Source organism: Xenopus laevis, chromosome 2S (genome assembly GCF_017654675.1).
Source record: "Xenopus laevis strain J_2021 chromosome 2S, Xenopus_laevis_v10.1, whole genome shotgun sequence".
Lineage (NCBI taxonomy): Eukaryota > Metazoa > Chordata > Amphibia > Anura > Pipidae > Xenopus > Xenopus laevis.
The window spans coordinates 35,950,136-35,958,404 of NC_054374.1; positions in this window are offsets into that span (position 1 = coordinate 35,950,136).

Sequence of the window (8,269 nt, forward strand, 5' to 3'; positions counted from 1 at the left end):
ATGCCTGGGCTCTGTAAAACAAAAAGTTGTTAGATTCTTACACAAATAATACAGAGAGCTCAAGTTCTTTACTCATGGCACCTGTAGGAGCAGCGGACTGGACACATGCACCAGCACTTGTTAGAAGCATCTGGTTTAGTTTTTTATTTATTTATTTATTTTTTTAAAACCCTATGTGCTTCATTTATAAACTTATAAAACATGGAGATTTCCAACTTTGCACAGTGTCGAATGTAGATAACACTTGCATTTCAATATTGCTCTGTTGAATTTCCCCATGAGCAATATAAACCATTGTTTCAGCACTGCACACAATGGTATTTCAGCTTGCAGGGTGTGGATTTTAAATACAGTCTTTGCAGAGCTGAAGCATTCTTTCATTAAGGTCACAACCTGTAGCAAATACACCCAGCGGGCTTCTTTAAACTGAAGCAGGGGAATGCTTAATGTACGTATAAGCTAGACGTCAATGTTTGCTGTTAGATAGGAACTGGAAAGGGGACGTGGCACAATTTATGAAGGTTACATATGTAAAACCTTGTCTTGTGCAGGGGACAGGTTTCAATAAGATCTGGGCTAAAACGTCTTTCAGATTTCAAAACAGCACAAAATTGAAACATTTTAAATCAGTTTTAAGATTTTATTGTGGAAAAATCACATCAAATATTGAATATATCAAATTGAATTGGAAGCAAACGATACAGAAAGTTGCCTATAGTTTTTTTTTTTAATAACGCTCGTTCGATGGTCTGTCGCTTCTCTCCCAAAGCTTCCATCTTGTTATGTTTTCTACAACACTGACTGAAAGCCAACACAAAACATACATCTGCATGGAATTTATAAGGAGCTACTATGCAGGATGCCGTTATTCATATAAAAATATAATTTTGCAGACACTTACGGGTATGGGATCCGGAAACCCGTTATCCAGAAAGCTCAAATTAGATGCTAAACTGCACCCCTTGACTAGCCCGTGGCAACTGAATAGGAATTCATCGTGCTCTACTGAAAGGGATACAATGAAAGGAAATGCTTGATAGGTTAATATGGATTAATGCACTGCTGTCATTTAGAATCAATTCAAGCATTCTTGGGATTTAACGGGTTTCAGGAATTTGGGTTGCAGAAGGCATTATATGGTGCTTATCAGCGGCCCTTGGAATTTTAATTTTCAACAAAGGCATGCACAAAATACAGCAATTATGGTTTCCCTGTGGGTGAAAGTATGTTGCAGGGGGGCGGAGCCATGCTGTTGTAAATTTCTGAAAATTGAGGACCCAAAACATTTCTGCAGTGGCGGTCATAGAACATGGTGAATGTGTATAGACTTCTAGGCATACCTAATAACTGGCCTAATCTACTTACCATATTGTGCGGGGTATAGCAGCAAGATTAGAGGGATTGACTTGCAGCCTTGCTGTATCCATTTATTTTCTTCGAAAACATCAATAATCCAAGATGAATAGTAGCCGCTTTCAACAGTTCTTCAACTGGCAGCTTTAGCACAGAAGAACAACATAAAGCTTGCCACTGAAGAACTGCTTCTAGTGGGCCAGCAACACGTTGGCAAGAGAGACTGGGCTTCCACTCTGCAAAAGGAAGAACATCTCTATGATACAAATGCATGCAATGGTGATAGACCATCAGAGTAATGGGTTGTCCTGCTGCCCCCAACAGCTTCCCATCTACGGCCCCGGCCTGGCTGCTTCTCAAGCAAGTAATCTTAAAATATAGGACAACAATGTGACCAAGAGCCCACAGGTGTTGCAGATTGTAGGGTGCACTGCTCCCTTATGTTTAAAATAGTGGATATGTTAACATATGAAGCCCTCCAGAAGTTTGCAGCAAAATTTCATATTGTTAAAAATATACATAAAAATATCCCAAAAGTTTTGGAGCCAAATTGGATTTCTTTTTTCTTTTTTTGGCCCTAAACTATACTGAATAATATAACTGATCAGGTCACTAAAATAAATATATTATTAAATAAGCATATTGGCAAACACGGACATGTCAGCATTAGAAGCTCACGGATATGCTTATCTCGCACTAATCTGTACTCTAGCTATTTTTATGGCAATTCTCTTTTAGAGCGCTCAGGACCCGTTCAGCACTCAGAATACGTTTTTGCTGCCACCTCTCACCTTGCTAAGAAACACATCTGCTAAAGTGCTCATCAGACACAGACCAAATTTCCTTTTCCGTGCATTGCTGGGACAGGAGCCGGGATGCCGAGCATTCCTCACATGTCTAACATATGATATGAATTCCAACCCAGCTGACGGCCCCTTGGTGTCATATACACGGTGTTAAAACCCAGGGGCTCCACCTCCCTGTAATCTTTGCCAGAAATGCTCTCCCTTTTCCAAGTCTCCACTCCTCCTCACAGGGTTAGCTGGAATAAAGCAAATGAGCCTTCTCTACTGGGAACAGCCCTGGTCAAGGAAATAACCTAGACAGCAGAGAATTGGCTAGTTCCGGGGCAGCTAGGAAGTCGCAAGTTGGCTCTTCTGATCTGAAATTGAATTTATCTTTTGATTAAAAAGGGATGGGGTTTTATTAAATGAATTTGTATTTTCCCTAACATGAACATTTCTGGCCTTCCACTGGAGGACACCAGGAAGGATTAAAGGGATAGTGACACTTTCTAATTATAGCATGAATGTGTCACTATGCTTATTCAAGTCCTAGTGTCACTCATTTTATCTAATGGAGATGACCTCTGTCCACCCCCCCCCCCCCCCGTCAGTGTTACCGCTAACCTGGGCCAATTTTTGAAAGTGCTTGAACAAGAGCAGCATCCCGCGTTATGCTTGAGGGGTGGCACAATGCTCAGATAGGCTAGAGCAGTGATCCCCAACCAATAGCTCGTGAGCAACATGTTGCTCTCCAACCCCTTGGATGTTGTTTACAGTGGCCTCAAAGCAGGTGATTATTTTTGAATGCCAGCCTTGGAGGCAAGTTTTGGTAGTATAAAAACCAGGTGTACTGCCCAACAGAGTCTCAATGTAGGTCGACAATCCACATAGGGGATACCAAATGGCCAATCACAGCACTTCTTTGGCACCCCAAGAACATTTTTCATGCTAGTGTTGCTCCCCAACTACTTTTACTTCTAAATGTTGCTCACAGGTTCAAAAGGTTGGGGATCCCTGGGCTAGAGGATAAACATTAACAGCTGTAGCACTTTAAAGAGACACATCAGTCCCTGCCCCAGCGGAGCTTGCAATCTTGGGTTCCTATCAAAGTAACACACACTCTGGGGGTCATTTCATCATAATGCAGTTATGGCAACTCCCTTTATGCTTTTGACATGGGAGAAGGTACCTGGATGAAACCCAGTCAACTATGGAGAGAACACACAAACTCAGTCACCATGAATCCCATACCCGACTAGCCATTTAATGAAGTACATTCTACCTTGGCCACTGTGCAGCCATTCAGCACTGCACTTTAACAATCAAGGGTGGGTTTTACGCAGAACAGACCGAAATGACATATTTGTTGGGGTTGCCGTCTTCCTGTGTTACCTGCCTCCACCTTTGAGTCCACTGGATAAATAAGAAAAAAAGCTGCATTGTGTGGCTGATCGGATCATTTCAATCAGATTCCAGATTAGCTAAATACCTGCAAGAATGGCATCTCCTGGACAACCGCAACACCAGGACACGTTTCCATAGAACACGGCCATCTCAATTGGTGGTTTCACTCCTGACCCAATTAGTCACTCTGCAAGCTTAACTACACTAACGTCATGCCGTGAGTCAGAGTCACAGGATTAGACAGACAGCAGCTATCCCTGTCTGCTCACATCACAAATGACATTGGTGCAACAAATCCTTGCGTATCCACCTTGAACAAGAAATCAGAGGCTACATTATAAAGCAAGGCTGGGAATATTGGGGGGGGGGCAACTACATGGAAGGTAGATGAATTTGGAAACAATATAGGGCTTTCCCCAGCACCAGATGTCAGAGAAAAGACAGGACAAGGGACACAGTCCACTTTGTTCATTGGCTGATAAGCCTGGGGCCTGACCAGACATATGTGTGAGAATATGCTACAAGTTTTAATTCAGTATATTCCTCTATATTCCTAAGGACAATGTCAGTGTTACTTGACAACTCTAGAAATGTACTGACAAGACGCAGCAAAGTTAAAATGCACGGAGCTGCTGTACACTTTTGCCTATGGTCCCCCAATGACCATTGCAAATATCTGTGCGTCTGTACATTAATGGCTACGTATTTCACCTCCATCACAACGTAGATTCTAACTTTGTAGGGGCAATATTTGTTGTGTGTGAAGCTTGTACAGGTATGGGATCTGTTATCCAGAATGCTTGGGACATGGGGTTTTCCAAATAATAGATAATTGTGTAATTGGGATCTTCATAACTTAAGTCTACAAAAATAAGATATAAACATGAATTAAACCAAACAGGATTGTTTTGCCTTGAATAAAGGATTCATTATATCTTGGCTGGCATCAAGTACAAGGCACTGTTTTATAATTATAGAGAAAAAGTAAATCATTTTTAAAAATGTGGATAAAACGGAATCTATGGGAGGTGGCCATTCCGTAATTCAGAACTTTCTGGATAATGGATCCCATACAAATTTCAGCATATATTACTGCATGCGATGGGCACTCCATAATATGCCTCACTTTATTCAATGTGTTTAAAGCTCTGCCAAAAACACCCAAGACATTGTGGGAAAGCAAAGAGACTGCTTGCTTCAGCGAGACAGCTAACTGTACCCATTACCTTAAATTCAGACAATCACTAAAGGCTTTCGCAACTTTTTAGTAACTGCCAATAAGTTACAGTCTCCTCTGCGAACAAACAAGTGTTGCAGATGGAGCTTTGGAAACTGGGAGAAAAGTCAAATGTGTCACAATAGCAGAAGTCATATACAATAAAGGTACAAAGCTAAACAAGGGTAGTAACCCAACAGACAGCTGCTTTCTGGCTGACCTATGGCACTGGACACAAACAGGTTCCATTAGACCATAACTGCACAACAAACAGTTTGGCACAAGGACTTTGATACCGATATCAGCTGAACCCAACAAACCTGAAATGCAACATGAGCAAAGATTCCAGACTGATTCTGTTACTGTCCAAATCCTAAGACACACACACAAAAAAAGAAAATCCAACCTTGCGATTCCTTTATCTGAAGATTTCCTAGTGCCTGATACAGAGGGTACATAGCATATATACAAGCTGCCAACATCTGATACTTTATACTGGGCCTGTATGGGGCTCTTGTGTACCTGAAAAGTCAGGGCATATATTGAAACTCGGTTACAAGGAAGCAGGTCCGGACTGAGAATTAAAATAGGCCCTGGCATTTCAGGTACACAGAGGCCCACCCAGTCCCCACCAGCCCACTAAATACTGATTTTCTATGGCACCTTATAGCAGCCCCTCTGGCATTTGCCAGAACCCACAGATTGCCAGTCCGGGCCTGCAAGGTAGTAAAATATGGCCTGGGTACATTTTCTTTCTGGGTTCAGGTTTTGACGTTTTCAGCAGAAAAGCCCAGAGCCACCAGAATTCTGTGCACAAAGAGAGAATTTGTGGTTTCTGTGGGTTATTATTTCTGGGGGGAAATATATAAGTACACTGGCACTTTTTTTTTTTTGTTTTTTTAGAGGTGGCATAATCTATAATTTCCACATTTGGTAAAATCCTTGGTTTTTGCCATTTCCGAAGCCATATGGGGCAAACAAGAGTTAAGGTGGCCATACACAGGGAGATCCGCTTGTTTCCCCGACATGTTCACATTGAGCTGGGAGATATCGGGCTTATGCGATCGTGGGCCCTGGGCCCAACCAGGGCCAGATTTACATTGCGGGCGCCCCTAGGCCCACTGCCGTTTGTTGCCCCTGTCCCTTCCCCTTTATTCGTGCAAATTTTCATCATCGGGACCCGAACAAGGGGGAAATTTAAAATATTGTATCTCCTGCACATCCCCAGTGCTTTTGAACCAATGTGGGTGTGGTTGGGCAGCATGCCCCCCCCCCCAAAAAAAAATCCTGCTGCCCTAGGCCCGGGCCTTGGTGGCCTTTCCACAAATCCGGGCCTGGGCCCAACGACTGGATCAGAATGGAGGACAGCGGTCGGATCACGTGACCACATCAACAAACAGATGCGGCAGTGATCTGATGGGATTTTTTTACCCTGTATGATCGTTATCTGCCCAACTTTCAGCCAGATATCGATCGGGGACACCCGCACACATGGACCAATAAGATGCCGACTCAGTCTGCCGGCAGCTTTTATAGGCCCGTGTATGGGGGCCTTTAGCAACATAGAAGTAGCTTCAATTTCCCAGGTTCTTGCAAGGTAGCTAATTAGATTACCAGTGCACACAGGTGTAAAGGGGGGGGGGGGGTTATTTATGCCAAGCTCATTTTTCTATTAAAACAAACTAGATTACAAGTCCTGTTATCCTGAAACCCGTTCTCCAGAAAGCTCTGAATTAGTGGATGTCCATCTCCTATTTTAATCAAATAATTCCAATTTTTAAACATGATATTCTCTCTCTGTAATAATAAAACAGTACCTTGTACTTGATCCCAAATAAGATATAATTAATCCTTATTGGAGGCAAAACAATCCTATTGGGATTTATTAATATTTCTAATTATTTTTAAGTAGACCTAAGATATGGAGATCCAAAGTAAAGACCCCTTATCCAGAAAACTCCAGGTCCTGAGCTTTCTGGAGAACAGGTCCCATACCTGTAGTAAGTATTGTCCAACTACTGCTTTATAGTAATTTTAATAATGAAAGTATGGATTTTTCTAATTATAACAATAGGGAGACTATTTTCAAGGGACAGTTGGGCCACACCCAGGATTTCCCCCAAATAAGAAATCTATGGGGGGATGCAGCTTTTCAGCAGACTACTCAACTGAACCCTGGATTTGATGCATCACTTCTGTGAAAAAAAATAAATAAATAAAATATTGGTGTAAAAGGTTATCCACAACAAAAGGACAACATATTCTTGCTTATGGTTTATGCGGCTGAAGTATCACAGCTAATTGCAGACTGGTTGCTATAGTTACTACGTCAGAATAAAATCACACCGATTTTATGTGTTTCCATGATTATTACGGTATATTAGAATTTACTCGAGTTTGGTTAATTATAGCTTAACTGGGATCAAGTACAAGGTATTGTTTAATTACTTCTAGGGATGCACCGAATCCACTATTTTGGATTCGGCCGAACCCCTGAATCCTTCGTGAAAGATTGCAAAATTTGCATATGCAAATTCAGATTCGGTTCGGTCAGGCAGAAGGATTCAGCCGAATCCGAATCTTGCTGAAAAAGGGCAAATCCTGAATTCGGTGCTTCCCTAATTACTACAGAGAACAGGGAAATCAATTTTAAAAATAATAACTTGATTAAAATGGAGTCTATAGGAGATGGCCATACCGTAATTTGGAGCTCTCTGGATAATGGGGATCCAGATAACCACTGTGCCTGTCATTTCCAGAAGATAGCTGCCCGTGTGTGCAATAAATCAAACGCGTGTTCACAATGAAATCCATCCTTTGGGGAGGTACTGGTTTTTCTCTGCTGGCAGACAGTTTGCACAACCCCTGGAAAATAAATCCCCAGAAATAAACTGTAACCTGTTCTGTACACAGGCCTGATCCTCTATTACGTACGATATCCTGGAAAAAAAGAGAAAGCAGGGCAGTAGGGGGGAAAAAAATTATCTATACTGAGAAATAGAATAATAGTAATTTTGGTTTAGCGATGGAATTATTACGATTGAAGGAGTTTTACACCTTCAAAATTAACTTTTAGTATGATGTTGAGCGTGATATTCTGAGACAATTTGTAATTGGTTTTCACTGATTATGTGAGATTTTTGAGTTCTTTAGCTTTTTATTCAGCAGCTCTCCAATTTGCAATTTTAGCAATCTAGTTTCTGTGGTCCAAATTACCCTAGCAACCATGCATTGAATTAAATAAGATAGGAAAGGCCTGAATAGAAAGAAGAATAATAAAAAGTAGTAATAAATATAAATGTGTAGCCTTACAGAGCATTTGTTTTTAGGTGGGGTCAGTGACCCCGATTTGAAAGCTGGAAAGAGTCAGAAGGCAGGTAATACAGAAACTATAGAAAAGAAAAAATTAAGATCAATTGAAAAGTGGCATAGAATTAGCCATTCTCTAACATACTATAAATTAACATAAAGGTGAATTACCCCTTTAATAGAACAGAAAATTCAGAGTGAT